The 24,072-nt window shown below is 42.2% G+C and overlaps 1 protein-coding gene across 4 annotated transcripts in view; it reads left to right on the top strand.

The window, feature by feature from the left end:
- The window catches only part of ptprua (protein tyrosine phosphatase receptor type Ua), a 323,447-nt gene that overhangs the window by 38,277 nt on the left and 261,098 nt on the right, over nucleotides 1-24,072 (top strand). The gene's annotated exons all lie outside the window — the stretch shown is intronic.

Genomic DNA, 24,072 nt, shown 5'->3' on the forward strand with positions numbered 1-24,072 from the left:
ATGTCTGGCCAATGGCAGTACCCTTAACCTGGCTCTGATATCTTAGAAATACTACACCTAATTATGATTATGTCTAATAGTAGTAATAACACAATTAATTGATACTTATTGATCTAATTGGGAAGATTTCTCTGCTTTTGATCCATTTTCAAGCCACATGGGGGCTGATTTTTTTCCCGTGCTTGGGGGCAACTTTTTGATACTTCAACCCTTTGCCCGCCAGAACTTGGGATCTAACTTCTCACCCACCAATCAACTGCTTTTCCTTCTTGATATGTATAAAACCTGTATTTGGTGTTCAAAGAGCTTCCACTCAGTCCCAGTTGAAGTAAAATGAAATCAGTGATAATTGCCAAGGGGCTAGAATCATATGCTTTGAGAATAATGTTCTTGTTTCATTTTACTTTTAATAAACCATGGAAATTATTTTTCACATGCATTTTTAGTTTCAAAGCTTAACATTTTATTTTTCACAAGCGCCGTATCCCACACAAGGCTGTCTGCCACTGGCTTTCCTCGAGGATCAGCTGCTCAGTAAAAGTGTGTTGTTGCTGATTGTCTGGAGGCATGAGTGTGAATGGCCACCCACTAAACCATATTGGATAGAAGTGCTAGTTTTTTTTTTTTGGATAGAACTAGCTCAAACTCCAACACAATCCCAGCAGCACCAAGTCTTTGAAGTACGAGCTGACAAACAGGAATGGCCACAGGCGTCCTTTTCTTCCTCCCACCCTTGCATGTGCATTTACAATAGCAACACCTCAACACAGATGTGCATTTTTCCTTCCTCCGTGTGCTCTCAAATTTACACAAAGACGTGCACTTGTGCTTTTGTGCTCTGCAGCTTCCAGCCCACACCTCTTTGCTGTCCGGGCCATCAGTCAGCCATCCCGCTGTGCTGCTGATGTGACAGAGGAGCCGTCAGAGCATCTTAGTTAGAGGGTCTGACGCTGAGGCGGAGAGACAGAGTGACAGGGGGAAATGTGCCAAACAAACAGCCAGTAATATTGCCCTGGCCTTTCACTTACAGCACTCTGTCAAGTCAGAGTGCTGACAGAGTTGGAAAAGGCACGGGCACCCATAAACATCCAGCCATCCAAGCAATATATGTACCCTTCCACCCACCCACACACGCCTGCACACATAAATACGACATTCACATAGCTGTTTGGATTATAAATGAATAATTTCAAAAGGCTTTCTTGCTGGGATGCCTATTGAGTGATTTTCAAAAGCTTTCTGCTGCAAAGCCCGATGCACGGATTCATGAATGCCAAAACTGTATCCCTCGCATTCCGGATGTGACTTCGCCATCATCACCCCCCTTGGAGCTGTGCAGTTATTTGCACAGCTTCTGGGGAGGATTATGTCCACGACCACCGATTGTTTCTCATGCATGACTGGCATTAATGTGTCTGGGTAACTAAACGAGATGAGCAATGCACAGAGACTCAGCTACCTCTTACCCAATCACAGCCCGGATGATCCGGGATTACCAGAGATCGTATCCTTCAATTCCTCACGGACTCGCGGCTTGGTACGTTTCCAAGATGCCCGCCTGGTGCTACATGCTAATCACTGCTGAGATGCAGTATTTGCAGAAGGCTATACTAAGATTATTGGAGTTCCTACAATTTCTGATTCCCCTCACACACTTGGCATTTGTGTTTGTTGCAGTGTGGAAAAGGTACGACTGATTCAAATTCTGTACAGCAACGCCACCTCTGATTTTTCTGTTGGAGGAATCTGGAAACCATTGCTTATTTATTAAGTACAAGATTAAAGATTAAAATGACACATTGGCTCACCCTAAAATCAAACTTGCTGTTCCACAGCCTGGTGGATTTTAGGGAACTTTGGTCTCCTGTGGGCTTGTGCTCTTTCAGATTTCGCCAGCTTTGATACTTGCTCATTTTTCTTTATTATGGGCCCAAAATAATTAAACCGTGAAACATCATCATCAAATGTAATGTGGCAAATCTGTCCATTATCTCTCTGAAATACCCATTGTCTCCTGACTGGGTTCGGAAGCGACAAATGAGATTAGGAGGCTCTAACTCTTCTTAGAAACCCACTTCAGCCCTGCGGGTTGGAGAGGTTTTACATCACTATCACCAGACTGAGCTCTTCAACAGTTTTATGTGCCTCCCTTCTCTTTTTGGTTCATCAGTGACAGGTACATCTGATAGTGTCCCCCTTGAGAGCTACGGGTTAGCTTTATTTCCTGGACTCATACTGTTGAAGACCTTTTAACCTCAAGATTGATTCAAGAGATTTGCAAAGATTGAATTTCCTATGAAAGTTTCCATCCTAATGTGGGATGTTACAGCATATTCCTCTTGGCCCACTGTTGCTTGACCTTTGACTTACATGCCCATGCAGATGGCCTTCAATGCTTTAAGAACATACCCAGGTCCTGAGTAACCCGATCTCTCTTGATTTCTCAGTGTATCTTTCCAGATTTGTTAGTTTTATCAGTCTTGATTAAGGAGGCAGGAGGAGCGGCAGCGTCCGTAACAGTAATGTGTCCAACATCATGACTGCAGGAGTAAAAACACAGCCAGATGGTGAAATCTGGCTGCTTACTTTCCAACGTTTTTGAGCTAGCCATGAAATATTCCCCCATTCATTAGTATAGAAAGATGCTGCTCAACCTAAAATGGCTGCACAGCTTTGTGTCACTTGCATCTGGGAGTGCCATAAATCACCTCGTAGACTTAGTTGTAAGTATGAATAATGAGAGTGGACTTGCACAGTACAAAGCTCCTTGGACCCATTTGCTCTTTGAGACTTTTGGTGTGATGAAGTAGGAAGTTAATTTAATCCCTGGCTGCAACACCTGGCTAGAAGGGAAGCTACAGTTGGTGAGCCTTCACACAACTGTGTTTCCCTTCATTCACAAAACTTAAAGGTTGAATACATAGAAAATGATTTTGTATAGAGGAGCCTGTGCAATCCAAACACATTAAAGTGTTGCATCTCTGAAAGCGAGCGGTTCGTTGGGTTGTATGGTGGGCTCTCCTTTTGAATAAAGCATCAGCAGGCTGGGTACGCTAATGCAATGCACCCCTCAGGAACGTCGCTCTGCAGTAGCTTTAGGGTGTAAACGTAAGTGAATTACAAAACACACACACACACACACACACACACACACACACACACACACACACACACACACACACACACACAACATTAATTTTAAAAGGTAACCACAGATCATGAATTCTCTGGCAGTAAAGTATGCATTAGCATGTGCATGAGATAACCAATGCAGAACGTTGTTCCACGGGGAGCAAATGACAATGGCGTCAAAAAGCCATGACGCTAACACAAGATGAAGTGTTACATGGTGCATTCTGGCCACAAGGGTTGCCCTCTGTCGAGGATTGGGGGCAAAGTACCAACCGTGCAACCATCAGCAACATCCACCTCCCGAAGCAAGACAACGGGGGAGAGTTGGACCCAGAGATAATGATGGCGTGCATGTTATATTTCTCCATACTTATGCTGCCTGCCTCGTGGCCTTTTCCACAGGCTGCCCATTAGTGGGATGTGATGGTGCCAAAAGCTTTCTTCCGCTGATTAATATGAATTATTTCAGCAGCATGTTATATTTGCTTCTCACTAAAGGTCACGGTCTTTCGCCCGACACTTCGGTACATCATTACAGAGCAAAGTGTTTAGTTTGTTTTCAGTTGTGTCCCAGAGGTTCTGTAGCTGTTGTTTGCTTTACATAACAGACGTGATTTCCACACAAGCAGTGGAGAACCTGCTCGTGTACATGCACTGCCAGGCCCGGCTCATGTTAATAGGTGCAGATGGATCGGGTTTTGTACCTTCATCTCAGGCAGGAGTGTCTTTGGACAGCGTTTAACAATGCAAGCCGACAGCAACTTCACTTAATTCATTGGCATCATTCCTTGATCTTGCTTACTTGTGTTGTTCTGGGTGCTTGGTGGACCCCGCAGAGGGAGCGGGTGTTGGATGGCAGCTCGGCGTGTGTTCATGCTCATTCAGAGACGCGGGAATTTGAAGCATAGCAGAGGCATGGTGGGTTTTTGCATTAAACTTCATTCCAGCTCTTTCACATCCCTTTCAGAGACTTCACATCAAATCAGTGGAGCATTTGACTTTTAAAACAACTTGGTGAATGATTCATATAATGCCCGTGTTTCGGAGAGCTAGATCGATGCTTCGCTCCACCTTCATGCTCGGTTTCTACAGGACATCCATACATCGAGTGTGCAAGTCAAAGCCAACTACATCTATTAAACACCATCATGAGGAGGGACGAGGATAGGTCACGTCGTCCAAGTGCTGACAGAGATTAATAAGGCCGTGTGACTCTGTGGTCCTCTCTGTCTCTGCCCTTAGACAACCCCGTGGTGCCTGACCACATTGCAGACACTAACAGGTGAATATTTTATGAGCCGCAGGGATCTGAGAGAAACCTCAGCTTTTCATAAGTGGTACCTAATGGCCTTAAATGTATGAAACCAGAGTTTAATCTTTCTCACCTAGATTTGAAGATCTTTTATTCTATTTCACAGATAAATGTAAGTTACTGTTCATTTGTGGCACCTTTTGCTTTTTATAAACTATGAAGATTGGCTAAATCCAATATGAGAAGGCATTTGAAGGGAAGCGTTGAAAATAAAAGGCCCAGATGGCTTTGCTTGAAAGAGCTGCAATGACAAACTGCAGTGAAGAATTCTGAAATCCTTAGCTTAGCGGGACTCTGTCTCCGTCTGCTGTCAGCCTGTCTAGTCGCACCATGTGCTTTAGCTAAAACACTCCGCATGTCCGGACCTAGGCCCTGAGCAGGGCTTATGTGTTTGGACTCTTGGTTTGTTGTTGTTGATCATTTCTGGAACAACTATGTGGCAAAGATGTGAACATCTACCATGCACCTCAGTCGTGCTGATTATTGTTTCCTCCTATTCCATCAGTCCGTAATTCATTAATATGAGTTGCCAGTGTTTGATTTTCCTTTCAGAGTTACTGTAGGTGGTAATTAGGATCATCGCAGAATGACTATTCAGGCTTTAGAGAGGCTACAGCAGGTTTTTGACAAGAGATGAATGAATCTGTGCAACTAATCCTGGAGGTTTAAAAAAACTTCCACCGCAGTTGTTTGGATGTTGATTTAATTTTCACAATATAGCAATTCTTTATTACAATGGCTCAGAATTTTTGTCCAACTTTAATCCATTCCACGTGTGGCGTCAGTGGCAGAGGAGTTAAGTGCCTGTCTCGTAACTGGAGGGTTGCAGGATTGAGTCCCGCGCAGACGGTCACAGTCGTTGTGTCCTTGGGCATGGCACAACCATATCTGCTGGTGGTGGTCGGAGAAACTTGTGGCTCCAGTGTTTAGAGTGGTGGTCCAGTCACAGCGCTGCGTTGGTTTGGTGGGCCAATCACAGCGCTGCGTTGGTTTGGTGGGCCAATCACAGCATTCTGTTGGTGGGTGGGATGTTACTGAATTAGAAATCGCTTCGGCATCGACTTTGGACTATTTGACTTGAGTGTTTCTTAATTATTTAATCATGTATTTTTGTCTTATTCAGCCGTGTACGGCGTACAGCTCTGTTGACATCGTAGTGGTGACTATGTCGCACGGCTATCCAATAGCATACAGAGACGGTTTGAAAGACAACCTTGGATCCCGCCCCATGACCGAGAGCCATCAATGGACCGCAGCCAGACTACATGTTCACATAGGATCACTTGCCAGGCTAGTAATATTCATCATTTTAAAATGAATTGTTTCTACTTTACATGAAATGATCTAATATAACTTTCATTCTGCTGATCAGTTTTCAGCTGAAATGCAGTTGCTGAAAACGTGGAACCTTTATGGTGACTACGTTAAAACATCCTAGAGACTCAGACACCAAAATGCAAAAACCCGTTCTCTGTGCCACGGGTTGCTGTCCTCATTAGAAAGTCGCTGGTTATAAATAGTGGCTCTGCAGAGAAACAGAACTCGCTCTAAGCTAAGAGCTACAGCAGGTTTTATGAAGCTGCAGAAATGTTAGGAAGCCAGCTGCTCTTTTCCCACAGTAGCATGGAAACAAAGTGACTTCCTACTTGGAGCTATGGATAGTTGGCATCAGCTAAAACCCTCAGATCAATTTTCATGCTGTTCGAACGTCCACTTACCTCTTTAAGGTGCCGTGTTTGTGTTGTTTTTAGTTATTTTTCAGAGTTGTTTCCTTTAGAGAATGTGATTATTGCTTACATTCACGTGTCAGCATGCACTTTACCGTTTTCACACTCTGATGAGGTTTGATGTGTCGCGTGTGCCACTGAACGGTGTGTTGTCACATTTCTGCCCTGCTGTGGTTGTGCCAAAGTGCTTGCGTGCGATTTTGTCTGTCGTCCTGCGTTTGAATAAATTCACGCTTTAACAAATTGCACTCCATAAAACGTCAGAGCAGAGCACATCAGAAATCCCAGCCGCCTCTCCTCACGGCCCTACCTGCTGAAATTGCCCAGCCTCTAAATCTGAGCACCCACTGCTCCATTTGGAGTGAATTACTTTTTGCTCACAGACATGTGGCGCCTCGTTGCATGACAAGTATCTCCGGTTTCATCACTCTTCTTTTTGCAGCTTTTTTTATCCCCCTGTTGTCATTCTGATAAGTTACGGGGTGACGACACCTTTCGTTTGGGGGTGAGAGGCTTGTCTAGACAAGGAGTCTGGGTGTGGTCTGTTCCTTTTACTCTGCGGGGGGGGGGGGGGGGGAGGAAAAGGAAGGCTCTGGGTGTCCTGCAGAGGTTTTACACGTGGTAAATAATTATTAGAGATGTTTAGAGACACAAACGGATGCCTGAGTCATTGGAGGCTGTTTTTATTCTCCTCCATCCCTCTGTTCCTTCCGATGAGTGATGAAATGTCTTTGCCGTCAAGAACCGCGACCTAAATGACAGCAATGCAAATGCAAATAAGTGTGTGAAGTAAACACCTGCATGTTTGTGTTGCTGCTGTTTCTCCACTTCACATATGACTAATTACCACTTGTGTTGCAGAAGAACACTGCGGTGTGATAAAGAGTTGGCGAGGAAGGCTTTGTTCCACCAGGGTCAGCATGCACTCCAAAACAGAGCTGTGTGTGTTTGAATCATGTCTTTATTTATCTTTAAGTGATCAGATTATAGGACTATCTACAGCAGAGAAGCAAAATGACTTGGGCAACAAAACTGTGGTTGGCGTTTTGACTCGTAAACTCAGCGCTGACTATTAACTCTTTAACTTGTTCACTGCCAATGATGACAAAAGTCATCATTAGCATTTTTTTGTTGCTGTGTGAATGTCGGAACGAGCCCCCGCACCATGAGAACAAACATCCCAGCTCTAAAGTCGATCTTCATTCGCGTACGTCACACGTCACGTGATGAGGACGCGGAAAATCCATGTGTTAGGACATCGTTTTGGGCCGCTGCTGGTGAGGTTTTCCGGGCATGTCCAACCGGGAGACCTAAAAGGAGACCCAGGACATGTTTGAGGGACTATGTCTCTCACCTGGCCAAGGAACACCTCGGGATTCCCCCGGAGGAGCTGGCCCAAGTGGCTGGGGAGAGGGAGGTCTGGGCCTCTCAGCTTAGGCTGCTACCCCCTCAACCCGACTCTGGATAAGTGGAAGAAAATGGATGGATGGATGGATGGATGGATGGATATTACTTCAATTGTCAATTATGACAAATATTTTTTAAATTAAATGCCAGATAAGTCATATAACCCAAACTTTCCATGAGCTTTTGTAACAACTCAGCCAAAACCTCTTTGCAATGGATGGTTTTTAGGTGACTGGTCTTCCACTTTACTGGAACAAGCACCTTTTGCACGAATCTTTCTAAGCTAAGTTTGAGGCAAATTGGATGAAAATGGAAGATTAGATGGCAGATAGCGTGGGTGTTTCAGTTATTTCCTTTGCAAATAATAAACTGACAGAAATGTAAAGTTAACTGGATCATGGCTGACCTCATACATGGTCTGATTAGAAAACCTCCAGCCCTTGAGCAAACATTAATGACCCCTCTCTGCAGAACACTACAAACACATTTCCTTCGTTACCCCAGACATGTTCACCTCCTAAAGGTCACGGGACGCTGTCCTCTCTCAGCTCACCTCTCTTGAGACACTCCACCTGTCCTGTGTGTGTGTGTGTGTGTGTGTGTGTGTGTGTGTGTGTGTGTGTGTGTGTGTGTGTGTGCTTGAGCTCCTGTAGTGTTTTGCATCACCAGCATCTATATTTTTCTTTAAACAAAATTATTGAAGATTTTTGTTTTTGGTACGCTCTAAATGTGTACCGAGACATGACTTGCTTTAGTTGTTTTCCCCAACACACACATTTTATTGTGTGTAGGACTTTAACAGGCGCATATTTACAGATTTTATTTCTTTCCTTGTTACATTTTGATGTTGCATGCGTCTTATGTTCTAATTTGTGTTATGCTTTGAATGCGGTCTCAAGAAACAAAAGACAGTTCAAATAAATTGAATACATTTAGGAAAATTCAGGCCTTTGGACAGAGAACAAGGCATGTCAAATGCTCGTGTGGGCCTATGACAGGTAATTTGCTTTAGAGGTGACAGTTTACTGATTAAAACGCTTATCTGGCAAGTTCAGGGGCACTGTTTAATTGACTGGAACAATCTAAAGCACATTCAATTTCAACACTAGTGATTTTCATGTGTTATTCCATGAAGAAGTGGCTGACTTGTTCTCAGGGTGACTCGGGACTAAAGGCTAAAAACAGATCCTCAAAGCTTAAAACTGTTGACAAACTTTGGCACTGTGTGTCCCATTTATTCTGGCCACTTGAGCTTGGTCATAATAGTGAATCAAAATATCTCCTGGTGATGTTTGGGCCCCTGACAGCTGTGGGCCCTTAGATTCTTCCTAATCTTTCACCGCTTTACGGCGCCCCCGTCTGTAAGTGAGGCAGAATTTTCAATTCTATTATCGAGAGAAGATTTTTTTAAGAAAGTCTCTCCGTCTGCTCAAGGTGTGGAAAGAAAAGTTGATGTGAAGAGGAAAGCTTTCAACCTGCTTTGTTACAGCTAATGCAAAGCTGGCTAACCGTGTAGCTGCTGCTGTCCTTCAGGTTGTGGTTTTATCCCTTCTTACCCTGCATGGAAAATGACTTTCCTTATCTTACCTGAGGGTACGAGTGTGCATGTACTCATAAAATCAACTAAAAATGAGGCTTTTTGGTTCACACCATTTTCTATCCCATCATAATAGGATCCATAGGGTAATATAATACATGTGCTTAACTTTAAAACAAACAAAAACCCTCTGCTTGTAAACAGCACAGCTGTCTTAAAGATGCATCATGTGATCATAATTAGCCTGCTGCAGGTGCTTATTCAATAGTAAAAACAGCTACTACCACTACTACTACTACTACTACTACTACATCAACAACAACAACTACTACTATAGCTACTACTGTTACTACTACTATAAAAACTACTACTATTACTACTACTATAAAACTACTCGCCAGGGTGGCTGTGGCTACAAGTAGCTTACCATCACTAGCAGTGTGTGAATGTGAGACTGTGTGAAAGCGTCTTTGGGTGTCTAGAAAAGCGTTATATAAGTTCAATGCATTATTATTATTATTATTATTACTACTACTACTGTTACTACTTCTTTCAATTCAATTCAAGTTTATTTATAAAGCGCCAAATCACGACAAGAGTCGTCTCAAGGCACTTCACATAATAAACATTCCAATTCAGGTCAGTTCATTAAGCCAATCAGAAATAATGTGTCCTATATAAGGAACCCAGCAAATTGCATCAAGTCACTGACTAGTGTCAGTGACTATACAGCAATCCTCATACTAAGCAAGCATGCAGCAACAGTGGAGAGGAAAACTCCCTTTTAACAGGAAGAAACCTCCAGAGGATCCTGGCTCAGTATAAGCAGCCATCCTCCACGACTCACTGGGGATCGAGAAGACAGAGCACACACACACACACACACACACACACACACACACACACACACACACACGCACGCACGCACGCACGCACGCACGCACGCACGCACGCACGCACGCACACACACACACACACACACAAAGTCAAGTGTCTATAGTTATATTGTGATTTCTTAGTAAATATTCTATTTGGCGAGAGATCAACTTTATTGTATTTATCCTAGTGAATCTATAATTAAACGGATAAACTAGTAGTAGCACATCCAACGTCAAGGAAAGCAAAAAGTTATTATCAGGAGAGAGAGAATGTTTAAGTAGTTAGCAGCAGTGTGCTAGTCGATGGCCCCCTCCATGAGGCCACCACAGCTCAGCAGAACATCATTGTAGCTTCTTCTGGGGAGAAAAACACTTAGAGAGAAAATAAAGTTAACAGCTGAAATTGCAGAAAATAATACAGTTAAAGAGCAGATAGTAGAAGAAAGTAGTAGAGTGTGAAAAGTGGTCAGTGTATCCTCCAGCAGCCTGAGCCTATAGCAGCATACCTACAGAGATAACTCTGGATAATCTATCCTATTTAGATGGAGGCATGTTGGAGTCAGGGCAAGTGAGAGTCGTCTTTTCCGACTGTACACTCCACCTCCCTCTGCTCCCCCACTTGTCCAGATTTAGGCTAACATCAGATTTTAACCATAGGCCCTATCAAATAAAAATGTTTTAAGCCTATTCTTAAAAGTAGACAAGATGTCTGCCTCATGGACTAAAGCTGGGAGCTGGTTCCACAGGAGAGGAGCCTGATAACTAAAAGATCTGCCTCCCATCCTAATTTTAGATATTCTGGGAACCACCAGTAGACCTGCAGTCTGAGAGTGAAGTGCTCGGTTAGGAACGTATGGAACAATCAGATCACTGATGTATGATGGAGATTGATTATTAAGAGCTTTATATGTGAGAAGAAGGATCTTAAAATCTATTCTGAATTTAACAGGTAGCCAATGTAGGGAAGCTAAGACAGGAGAGATATGATCTCTCTTTTTAATTCTCATCAGAACTCTAGCTGCAGCATTTTGGACAAGCTGAAGACTTTTAACTACATTCTGTGGACTTTCTGAGAGTAATGGATTACAGTAATCCAGTCTTGATGTAATAAATGCATGAACTAGTTTTTCAGCATCACTCCTGGAAAGTATGCTTCTAATCTTAGCAATATTCCGAAGGTGGAAAAAGGAAATCCTACAAACTTGTGAAACCTGGGATTTGAATGACATGTCCTGGTCAAAGATAACACCAAGGTTCCTTACTTTGTTCTCGGAGATTAATGTAATGCAATTCAAGTCAGGTGATTGACTAAGCAATTTCCTTTTCTGGATTTCTGGTCCAAAGATGAGAACTTCCGTCTTGTCTTGATTTAAAAGCAAAAAGTTTAGAGTCATCCAATTTTTTATGTCCTCAAGACAAGCCTGTAATCTACCCAACGGATTAGGTTCATCAGGGTTAATGGATAAATATATCTGAGTATCGTCAGCATAACAGTGGAAGTTCATCCCATGCTGTCTAATGATTTTACCAATTGGGAGCATATATATAGTAAAAAGAATTGGTCCAAGCACTGAACCCTGTGGTACTCCGCAAGTAACCCTGGAGTATGAAGACGATTTGTCATGTACATTTACAAAATGAAATCTGTCAGACAGGTAGGATTTAAACCAGCCTAGCGCTGTTCCTTTGATCCCTACAACATGTTCAAGTCTTTCTACAAGAACATTGTGATCAACTGTGTCAAAGGCAGCACTGAGATCTAACAAGACTAGAACAGACACAAGATTCTTATCTGAGGCCATGAGAATATGAATTATAACTCTCACTAATGCAGTTTCAGTGCTGTGATACTCTCTAAAACCAGACTGAAATTTCTCAAACAGAGCATTAGTGTTTAAATGCTGACATACTTGGATGGCCACTATTTTCTCCAGGACTTTGGATAAAAATGGAAGGTTAGATATTGGTCTATAATTCATTGGGTCATCTGGATCCAGAGAAGGCTTCTTAAGTGAAGGTTTGATTACAGCAACCTTAAAATCTTGTGGTACATACCCATTTACTAAGAATAGATTGATTATATCTAGAATGGGGGCAGTAACCAAAGGAAATGCATCTTTAAATAATTTGGTTGGGATTGGATCTAAAATGCAAGTTGAAAGTTTAGATGAAGCTAATATTTTGGATAACTCTGAAAGCTCAACTGGATCAAAACGGTTCAAGCACAGATGAGGTTCTACAGTCACCTCTGATGCTGCCTCACTTACTGAGGAAGAAGAAATCGCATTAGGGAGAATGCTGAAGATTTTGTTTCTAATAGAATTAATTTTACTTGTAAAAAATCCCATGAAGTCATTGCTGCTGAGGGCTAAGGGAATAGATGGCTCAGAGCTATGATTCTGTGTAAATTTAGCAACTGTACTGAAAAGAAATTTAGGATTATGCTTATTCTCCTCAATTAATGCTGAAAAATAAGCAGCTCTAGTTTGTCGAAGCTTATTTTTATAAAGCACAAGACTATTTTTCCAGGATAGGTAGGCCTCCTCATGGTGCGTAGAGCGCCAGGTTCTCTCCAATTTCCTAGAGTTTTGTTTTAAGGCTCGTAAATGAGAATTAAACCAGGGAGCCAACTTCCTGTCCCTAATTACCTTCTTTTTTAAAGGGGCAACATCATCTAATGCCACACGTAAAGAGGAATTAACATGATGAACTAAGGCATCAATTTGTGAGGGGCTAGAACTGAAAATATTGCCCTCTGCTACATGCCTCTGAGATGCTGAGGACAGTAAAGATGGAACAGTTGATTTTAAAGATGCAACTGCGTTGTCAGATAGAGACCGACTTTAGTGAAATTTACTTTCATGTCTCGAGAACTCAGTTATAAAAAACTCAAGGGTTATCAGAAAGTGGTCCGAGAGGACTGGATTACGTGGAAAGATCGTTATTTCCTCACACTCTATGCCATAAGTCAGCACAAGGTCCAATGTATCATGGCAGGAGTGGGCGGAGCTATGTATTCTTTGAGTAAAACCAATTGAGTCTAAGATATTACTAAAGGCTACATTGAGGCTATCATTTTCAATGTCCACATGAATGTTAAAATCCCCCACTACAATGACCTTATCAGTATTTAGCACCAAATCAGATAAAAGATCTGATCCAAAAACTCAGAGGAAGGGCACGGTGATTTTCCAACACATTCTCACTCCCAGCGCGTCAAAAACAAACGCTTGGTCAGCCACACTCGCGTCAGACCCCTGACGCCAAAAGTGCCCTTTTTCGTTACTTATGTGCGAAAAGGGGGTTTTCCCTTTTCTGACTGCAGATCCCAATGCAGCGTAAAACTGAAGCGACGGGATGTTCGCAGCCAGGGCACCAAACAAGCTCGTTGTACCTCACCCTAACCTTATCCTCTTGTTATTTAACCTTCCCCTCACCCCTAACCTAACCTTAACCATCTTGCTAGCTAACACATTAGTGATGTGTCGGTCGCTCTAAAAGCCGGCTCTATGAAGTGAACAGCGGGAGCCGCCTCATCATTGGTCGAGTTTGGACCGAGCCAACGCGAGGAGGAGGTTTCAACTACCAAGATGGAGGTTACAAGTAGAGGGCATTTGTAACCTCCCCCTCGCCAGATGGTATGTTCTAACGTTCCCCTTGGGCGACGAATACGAAAATTCACAGTCAGAATGCATGGGAAACAAACGCTTGATTACAGTGAGAGTAACGTTTTAGGTAGCAAGAGGGTTAAGGTTAGGATGAGGGTGAGGGGAAGATTATAAATAGCAAAACGTTAAGGTTTAGGTGCAGATATATGAGCTGGTTCGGTGCCTTATCAGCGGACATCCCATTGCACCAGTTTTACGCTGCATTGGGATCTGCAGTCAGAAAAGGGAAAAACCCTTTTGACGAAAGTGAGGAAAAAGGGCACTTTTGGCATCAGGGGTCTGACGCGGAGGGTGGCTGACCAAGCGTTTGTTTTTGACGCGCTGGGAGTGACAATGTGTTGGATTTTCTTTCACACAATAATGAGGATTTTACATTTCATTCCAAGAAAGCAAAAAATAAATAAAATAAATGAAAAAGACAACAAATGAAAGTGGAGGTGCAATGTCTCATCAATAATATGTGTTGAATTAAAGTCAAGGGATCTCATGCGGCTAAACTTGATCACATTCATAACACTTTTCACTTTCTGGACTTCCCTATTTATCCCATTATAGATTTGACACCTTTGCTTCTGATGTTCTTGTGATTTAGAAATGCATCCGATAACCGACTGGGCTGCATTACCCGCCTAGTTGCGGTCCACTGGGAGGGATGTGTTCTGTATCAATTACATGGCTCTGATAAAAAAGGCAATTCCCCACACATTTGCCAGTCAAAACACATTAAATTTAGCCACTGGAGAGCAGAGAGCCAACGTCTGCAAATCTTATTAGAGGTCATTTTATCCCGAAATGAAATATGGTTTGAGAAAATGTGAGGCTGACTTCTGCAAAATGGCTGCTTAGAGGACTCAAGCAGGGCTGCATTATTATTAAAATCATTCTATTTTTTCTTTAATGAGATCAAACAGACTACCATAAAAGCCAAGTTAATGGTTGTCTTTTTTTGTTCCTGACTCTGTGAAAATGTTCTCATTACTTCTGGAATTTCTTCAGATGATTAGTCAGCTGAGAAGCATTTACGAACATCATCAATGGCTGCAAGTAGAAGTGTTTAAACTGTCGACAGTTTCCATCTCGTGTCCCTTAAAAAAAGCCTTGAGGAGAAAAATACCTAATGGCTTCATGAAAAAAACAACTCAAAAGACAGATTGAGCTGATATGAGAAAACAATTGGTACCCATGATTTGCACGGAACACCCCTGAAGCACCGCTATTTTTGCTTCTTGTCCATAAAATGAAAGAACAAAATATTTTTACTTTGACAACGTAAAAATGTGAAGTTTCCTTGTTATTTGTACAGAATCCAGCTTTATAGCTTTCTTCTTTTTTGTTTTCTTTTAAACAAAGTCAAGGAAGTGATCAGTGGTCTTTGGTGGACCCTGTCCTGAGGGGGTGTTCAGGCCTAATTAGCCTGTGGACACTTTGCACTATTGGTCCTTTTCATAATGCTCCAGGATGATCAGAGCTCTGTTCCCATTCCAACACATCTTTTCTCTTTCCACCATGTGTCTTATGCTCACTTGGAAATGAAGAGGACACACACTGACACACTTGCCACAGTTGAAGGCCTTGTCTTTTGCTTTTCTGTGAAATGCCTTGCGTTCAGATGAGAGTTGATCAAAAGAGTACAGAACCTTAAACCATAAAAGACAAAAAGTCAAAGTATTTTCTAAGAAAATGTAAGAATTAGTGCTTGTTTTGGTAATTAGAGTTGATCAATGCCACTTTTTTTTTTGATGATGCAGAGGACAGCACTCCATCATGGTCAAGCACAAAGATGAGTTTTTAAACATTCAGGATAAATGTTCTAGCTTAAGAATACTAAGTTACAGGTAAGAGTCTAAGTAACAGAGGGTAGCTGAAGACTTGTGCTTTACTTATGGCCTGTATTTGACTTAGCGCCTTCTCGAGTCTTAGAACCCCCAAAGGCACTTTACAACACAATCAGTCATTCGCCTAAGCACACACACATTCACACCCTAGTGATGAGCTACATGTGGCCACAGCTGCCCTGGGGTGCACCGACAGAAGCAAGGCTGCTGATTACTGGCACTACCCGTCCCTTTGACTACCACCAGCAGGTAATGTGGGTTAAGTGTCTTGCCCAAGGACACAACAGCAGCATTCTTTGATGCAAGACTCCAATTACTGGACAACCTGCTTTACCTCCTGAACTACTGATGCCCTATTAAACATTTACCTCATTAGCCAGGGTACTTTATGTACTTGTTGATTTTTTAAATATTTTGTATTTTATTATAATGGATTAGGGATGTGCATTACTGGCATACTGATAACCGATAAACCAACATAGTCTGACCACTTCTTTCCATCGAATGTAAAAGCATCATGAAACTTACTACGCCATTGGAGACAACTTGACAGAAATGTGTGAAAATAATTGCAAACTTTCTGTTGGAAAACATGCATTCCTTCCATTCATCCATCAAATGCAAGGACCTGCTCCGAGGACGTATTGGAACGAGGGGAAGGTGGTATTGTGGAGGTTCATCAACCCATTATTTGCACTTCCTTTGCTCAATCAAAGTTGGGTTGTGGAGGAAGCTCAGTTTAGCCACTTTTATCCAGAATCAATTTTTTTTCAGTTATAATCCAAATCTTGTGTGTATGGGCGTAAATAGCCCAGTGAATCGTACCTTACTGCACTTTTTTTGTCCACAGGCCATAACAAGACTGCAGTCACTCTATCCCATCTTCACTCAAGACTTTTGAATTTCTCAAGTTTATGCAAAACTCATGTCCGTTCTAGGCACTTAACTGGTTGGAAACCATGACCTCAGATTTAGCGGAGCCGACTCCTTTCCTCGCTAAACTGCCCCAAAGGCCCGCTGAAGGTTAAGTTCAGAGATGCTAAAGAACCAAATCAGTGGTAGAAATCAGACACAACAGCTCAAGGTCTCCAAACAAAGCACCCTTGTCTCTGTGGCAATATCTTAAATCCTCTCCTTGTACACTGCAAACAGTATCAGAGATAAGCCTCATTCTTGGTGAAGTCCAACATACTCTGGGTTCAAGCTTGTCTTTGTACAGAGAAGGAAACATTGTCTTGCTTTGGTTACAGAGGGTTCAGAAAATCTTTAAAGTTATCTCTGAACCCCATACATCCTCGTCACTCTCTACAGAGTCCTGTTAGGGACACATTCGTAAACCACAAAGCTTATGTAGACAGTAGGACCATATACCTCAGCCTCCCTAAGTAGGCTTTATGACAAGTGGTCCTACAGACTTCTACTCATGGTGCCTGTAATCACCACTATAAAGGGTTTGTCTCAGTCTGTTGTGTGACATACTGCACTGACACACACACACACACACACACACACACACACACACACACACACACACACACACACACACACACACACACACACACACACACACACACACACACACACAGAGAGAAAAACCACTCTGACCACGTTGACCCAGAAGGGCTGGACGTGTAATGGGAATTCACGCCCTGCATTCTCCTCAGTGACACAGAAAACCCGAGCCACAGATGAAGTTAACCTCAAGACAAATTCTTTGGGACTACCAGCAGAGGACTGAGTGTTGGCAAGAAGCCAACCTCCTCACCTTGAAAGGACGCGGTGTCTCAACAGACGCACGCCAGAATCCACTCAGATAAAATTTATGGCGGCATCTCAGATTTTTTTCTTTTCTTTGCAAAGAAAATTACATTAAAACGGTGGACTTCTTACTGCGAAGCCACATTTGCACAGATTGTCCCGTTCAAGTATTAGTCTTGTAATATATTTACACAAACGTTATTGCACATCGGTCATAAAGATTAGCTTTAGCGTGCCCTTCATTGCTGATTGGTTTGAACTCCTTTCCACCCTAATGCACGGACCGGTGTTGTGTCCCAAAGGCCAGATGGTAAGTGCTTCTGACCGATGAACAAACTTATGTGTTTGCACTGCGACCTGGCCACAAGTCAGCCGCTTGTAAAATATTGGCAGCTGTCTGAGAGTGAATAATAAATGAAGTCGGGCTGTCCGCAGAGCCTCGGTGGTCCAGTCTGAGTGATGGTTAGAGAGCTTTAAAATATTATCGCAACAGTGGCCTAAGTACCATAATGGATATTACCCCTTCATAAACCTTCATTTCTTGCTTAATGCTTCGGAGACAGGCACATAAGCTCTTGCTCATGCCGGTGCTTGTGACACAGAGAGGTGTGCACACTCACGGACGTTGTAGTTAACCTTTACAGAGTCCCGGTTGCTCTCTAACTCGGCCCAGATGGTGCTGGGGGCTGTGGACACCGGCCCCGATGTTCAACACTATTAATATGCCACACAAATTCTCAGCCCTTGTAATTTTTTTATCCTTGTTCGACAGTGTTTGAATGCCTCCCTAGTGGCTCGACAGGCCTGCATATCAGATCTGTACGACTGTATGACTGCAGCTAAGCACCTAATTATCAGCTTATAGTGCCCCATGAAGGAGGTTATCACCAGCCGCCGGGGTGTGTATTGCAACGTACGGGGGAACGGGGGCTGGGCTGACATTGTCGTTTGCTTTGTGGTTTCTGAAGGCCCTTGTGAAGCTTTCAAGGGCAGCCTACTGAGTGCGAGTCAAGCTGACCCCTGGCTGTGATAATTACAGGCCCCACTGCAGAGCCTTTAACGGAAACCCACTCGTCTCACCTCCCCTGTTCAGGTTTTCCTGCTCGGTGAGGACAAACGAGGCCAATGCATTGAAACACACTCAAACAGGGGAACATCAAAGTGACGTTTCATGTATTTATTCACACATCATCATCCCAAGTGCGTCAAAAAACTAGTTACAGGATACTTATTACTTACTGATTAAACCGTTAGTTGGGCGTCCAAATAAGGATCGAGCATCCTGAACAGCTTTTGTTTAGAGACATAAAAGTTATTTACATGCATAAATAATACCAGCAGCTAAAAGAAGCATTTCCGGTGCACTCGGGGGTCATGTCTGGCAGGAATCTTTCAAGATTTTTGCAAAAATGACCGTGTAATGAAATATTGATGATGGTGCATGAACTGCTGTGAAGTTCTGGTCGTGGAGGTTTTAGGATGGCAGTGATTCCCTGCAAGTGGTTTGTAGTTAGCTCGGCAAAAATTAGTATGAAATTCCAGCTGGACTTGACCCTGGGTGCAGGAATGATAGGATTTCATATCAAATTTATTCATAAATACACTTCAAATTGGCAGAAAAATCCCTATAATGCTTTGTGCTGCTCCTGTTTAACACCTCTTGCCTTCTAGACCCTCATAACTGCAGTTGCTATTTAAATTTACAGGAACTAAGTAGCAAAACAAGCCTACTGAATACAAGAGGAGTGACTACATCTGCATTTTGGACACTCGGGTATGACTTTGTCATCATAATAATGGACAGCACTTCCACCGCTAAGCCTCTTAATTCAAGAGCTCATTTAAATGTATAGGCTTCTATTTATAATAGCATGTAAATCCTCTTGTTACTGAACAGCCATTTATTTTACAATGTCTTGCATTTTCCAAATGTGCAGCAAAGTGGTCTAACCTTCTGCTGCTTCCAGAGAGCTGCTTGATGCATCCTCAGCCGAGTGCTTTTTGGTATAGGTGGGGGTGAACATGAAGGAGTAGAAACTAAGAGCGGAAGACAAAACGGCTTAGAAAACGGGGAAAGTGATGCCACCGGAAGGAAAGGATCAAATGTTCTACAGGGCATCCGAATCAAAGCCGTCTCCTCCGCTGAGTGAGAGGGGAGGTGTGAGCTGTAATTAAGTTGAAGCAAAAGAGTTTCTCTGAGGAGCGCTGAGCTATTTCAAAAGAGGCTCTTGTCACCGTGGTTACAGCACATTGTTATGCAAGTATTGCATATTGTTTGTGTGTACAAATGAGTGCAATCTAGTTTTTTAGTTTTTAATATCGAGTTAAGGCAGTATTGTAATAAATATCTGCTTTTTGGACTTTTTTATGTTTTTTGGGCAGTTGGATTTCGGGAGCACCAGTACTTCTGCACGTGCTCGGTAAATTAAACTTAGCAACAGAGCCAGGTGCTTCTGCCTGCAGAAGAAGCCGAATTCTTTGGCCTAGTTTTAATAAGGCGCTGAAAATACCTGGCACAGACTCTTTTATACAGGGACTCAATAAAATCTGTGATTCCAGTTTTTGCGCAGCCCTGAGTTGCAAATACAGATTTTGACCAATTCTGATTATATCAAACAACTTAAAATAACAGAATACAGTTTTGTTTCTAGATTTTTGAATAACTTTAAAAATATTATTCTGGAAGGAAAATTGTTATTGCTAACATGAATTAGTCATTGTGGGTTCACAGTCTGGGAACTGTGAGAGGCAGGGATATCTGCTGTAAGTGTTCATATAGGTGTGTACAGCTGTTGAAATGGTTACTGAGACTTTTAAAATGCTGGCTAATAGCAGTTCATGTAGTTCAAAACCAGGGTATTTTACTTTGAAAGCTATAGTATACAACAGCTCAGTAAGCAAACAATGCTGATGGATTTTTCGGTATTGGAAGTTTAATTATGGCGCCTCTGATTAGCTAACTGCAACACAACTCTACCTCTGGCTCCACTTGCTCTGGAACATAGATGTTTTATCTCCACAAATATCACAAGCCTGGAGGAGTTTTGCTGTGTGGTGGAGTTGCTAAGTCTAATGGTTAGCTTCTACTAGCTGAGACATTCTCTGCTGATTCCTGGACGCTAAACCAACAACAGGTGTGAGCCAAAACGGGTGAGGCCATGAATGTTTAATGACGGTGTAACGTAGATCTGTCAGGCTTCTCTGAACCAAGTCTTTTTCCATTTTCAATCAGAAGCTAATGCAGGAAATAGGGGTAGAAGACTGTTTTCATGTTCAGCCTGCTTGTTAAAGTGACAACGTGTAGTTTGAAATGAAAATGAATTAAATGATGCCCAGGTGTTGAAAAATGTTAGTGGCTTTAAAACATATAACCATAAAAATCGGGTCTAGAATACAGGAGAGAGGGTCTAAGTCACTGGGCGACGCCATATTAGATGCAATGTTTCCTTCTACGGGAGCCCATGAGGACAAAATGCCTTTACTGATTCATAAACGTTGTTTTACACATTTACCTCTTCGCATGTTGCCAGTAATGAAAGTGAGTCTGATGTGCTTGTCATTTTGCTAGAAGTTGCTCTCCCAGGGATTTTTGACCCTAATGGCCATCCAGGTCTTACTCAAACACAAGAATACCACCTGCTTACAATGATTTATGTATGTACTGCCTCCTATAAACTCAAAGTGACTGATCATTTTCCAAAATAATAATAAAAAAATGGTTACTCAGTGAACCTGCTCTTTAATTCGCATCAACTTTCCTGCTCCGTCTACATCACGTCTACGTTTTTTAAAACAGTGAGGAAGATGGAGGTGCAAAAAAAAAAAAATCCTCCTTGATGGAGCTGATGATGCCAGAGTGGAAAGATTTGTAACTCATGTTTTAGCTCTCTCTCATTTGGCTGCTGATGCTTCTTTGAGTGACATGTTCAGAGTGGTACTTTGAGTTATTTCTGTACTGCTGTTCTGGGGAAATCTCCTGAGGTAATATTAAATAATCTTGGATATTCCCTCGTCTGTTCTGCCATGCTAATAAAGTGGAAAATGCTGGAATGCATTTAATGCTGAAAGGCAGTTAGATGATTTTGCATTGGAGTTGGACCGTCTCCATGTTGCTAATGTTGGGAGACAACTTGTGAAAGCACATAAGAAGGGGTAGGCGAGCTGAACTGTATTGTTTCACCACGTGCCTGCTGGGACAGGGATGGTGCGGAGTGGAGTCAGAGCACTGTCACTGTAATGGAGGTCAGGGCCCTGCAGCTGCCTCCAGAACCCATAGGACGCTCTGCATGAGCGGCGTCGGAGTCCGTGGATCTCTGAGGACAGAGGTGGGGAGCGTGGGTGTTACCATCTGAGCCCACATATTTTATCTGCTGGTATTCTGAGCGTGTCGACCTTCCTAGCGAGATTTATTATTTCTTCTATATGGGTGCAAAATTATGTTTTTTTTAATCCAGCTTTTAATGCTGTCTACATTCTCTGAACACTATCCACATTCTGCTTCACCGTTTCCATTCATGGTTCCATATGGCTGCCATCACTCTGCCGTGAGGTGTTTATTTTTACCATTTGATTATATGGAAATCAGTGTAAAGCATTCAAGCGAATGGCAGTCATGACATCACTCAGTCGTGCATCTTGTATAAATCTACACATTCCATTGTCATAAGTGCAAGCAGCATCCACAGGGTGGATGGGAGCTATTTTGGAGCCTCTGTTCTGAAGTAGTTAGACGTGTCATTTCCAGTGAAGACGACATTAGGGCTGTGCAATTAAATCAAATTTGATATCAGCTTTAAGCACTAAATAAGGAAATTGACATAGGCTCTAAATATATATCATTTTTGTCTAATTTGGCTTTCGAAGCATGCTCTTACTTCCCTTCGTTAAGGCTAAACTCACCGTGGGGTTTTAAAATGACGAGGCAACTACAGATAGCAGAATGAAAGCAACACACTGGCTGCATATGATGCATGTGAAAAAAAAATCACCTCAAATATTTCCAAATATGACCTAAACAGGCTTGTGTCACTTAGGAATATGTTTCTTTAAAACGCATCAACAATTGTTTTCTTTTGTTTATTTGTATGACTGATAGTTCAAGTAGAGGATTAGGTAGAACAGTTAGTGTCTGCATGTGTTTAAACCTGCGGGTCTGAATTATTTTCCATCAAGATCCCCTAAGCGATTATACATTTTCACTAAAAACCTAAATATGTAGGCTTTGCCTCTTGATAACAAAACAAAATAAGATAGACCACAGACTTTTCCTCTCTATGTAGTACATGGGAATTTATGATAATAAATTTGACAGAAAAACAGAATGAACTTAATGGGGACATTGGACAAAGGCAAAGACGTGAACAGCTCCAAACAAATGCATTAGGCCACTTTGGCTGCGGACAGAAAGGACCTGACACAACTACTTCAAACAGCTTTTCACATGGAGGAGGAGATGGTCTTCTCAAGCACTCTAGATGAAATTTTCATGTGGAACAGGAGTTACATAATGCAGCTGTGTATTTCTGTGAGTGTAAAGACTCAGAGCTGAAATACAGGTGCTTTTGAGAAACCCATTTTCTTCCTAATTAGGGAGATTTGAGCCTCATTGGTCAAAGTCTCTTTTTTTTCTCCCCAATTCATCAGCCTCTATTCATGTGGTCCGCTCCTCATGACATGTCTAACAATAACATTAACAGGCTAAGCGGCTCGGATAGGTTTTACGGTGTGGCTTCAGATTGGAAGAGATGGAGTTCTGTAATTGATGTCTCTGTGGAGCACAAGCGAACGGAAAGATTAAATGAGAAATGAAAGAAATGAGCTAACCCTAATGAAAAGCATCTGCTTTGCCCACAGCAGTGACTTTGTGACACCTCGATAAACTGTTGTCTGAGAGGTTTTTTACACAACCTCTATGCTGTTCAAGCAGTTTCTTTTCCCAGTGGCATCTCAAGCTGTGGCACAAAGTTTTAAAAAGACACAAAAGTTCTTATTTTTGAAGTATACCTTAATGGGGCCAAAACAGTCCTGCAGCACCAGGACAATAGTTGATTCAGCTGTAGGATCAGGTCACATCCAGTGCAGACCTTGTTCGGGAATCGTAGCTGGCAGCACAGTGTAGAGAAAACATTTAGAGGATGGCAAAATGTCAAGAAAAGAAGCAAATAAGTCACTTTTCTCCAAGAAAATGATAAAAGACTGACCCTAATTAGTCCCAAGTGAAGGTGAAGTATTGTGTACTACAACAGGAAGGTATCCTAAAATCATTCATGTATGGGCTTACTTCTCAACAAAGGGAGTGGACTCACAGTTTAGTCTCAGAACACAACCACAAATAAAGTGGTGCCTAAACCTCCTCCTAGTGGAACTCCTACCAATCATCCAACAACAGTTTAATGATGAACAATGTATTTTTAGCGTGATAGCATGCCACGCCACAAGGCTAAAGTCATAACTAAGCGTTTTTGGGAACACAAAAATTAATAGTGAAGTGGACAAATGATAAATGTCACAATACAGAAGAGGCGATACGATATATGTATCACAATACAGGGGAGACTATATGATGTATATCACAATACAGAAGAGGCGATACAATATATGTATCACAATACATGGAAGACAACACGATATGTTGTGATACTAAACGCTAGACAATATTTCCAATTTTTAAGACTGAATATAACAAGACAGCTCTGGATAGACGCTTCCAAGACACATCCAATGTTTTCAAGAAATATTGTTCCATCAGAAGGAATTCTGTGATGTGTCATCATTGAACACTCCAGAAACCTGATTGTCTTCATCTTAGAGCTCAGCTG

The sequence above is a fragment of the Nothobranchius furzeri genome, chromosome 19, assembly GCF_043380555.1.
Source record: "Nothobranchius furzeri strain GRZ-AD chromosome 19, NfurGRZ-RIMD1, whole genome shotgun sequence".
Taxonomy (NCBI): domain Eukaryota; kingdom Metazoa; phylum Chordata; class Actinopteri; order Cyprinodontiformes; family Nothobranchiidae; genus Nothobranchius; species Nothobranchius furzeri.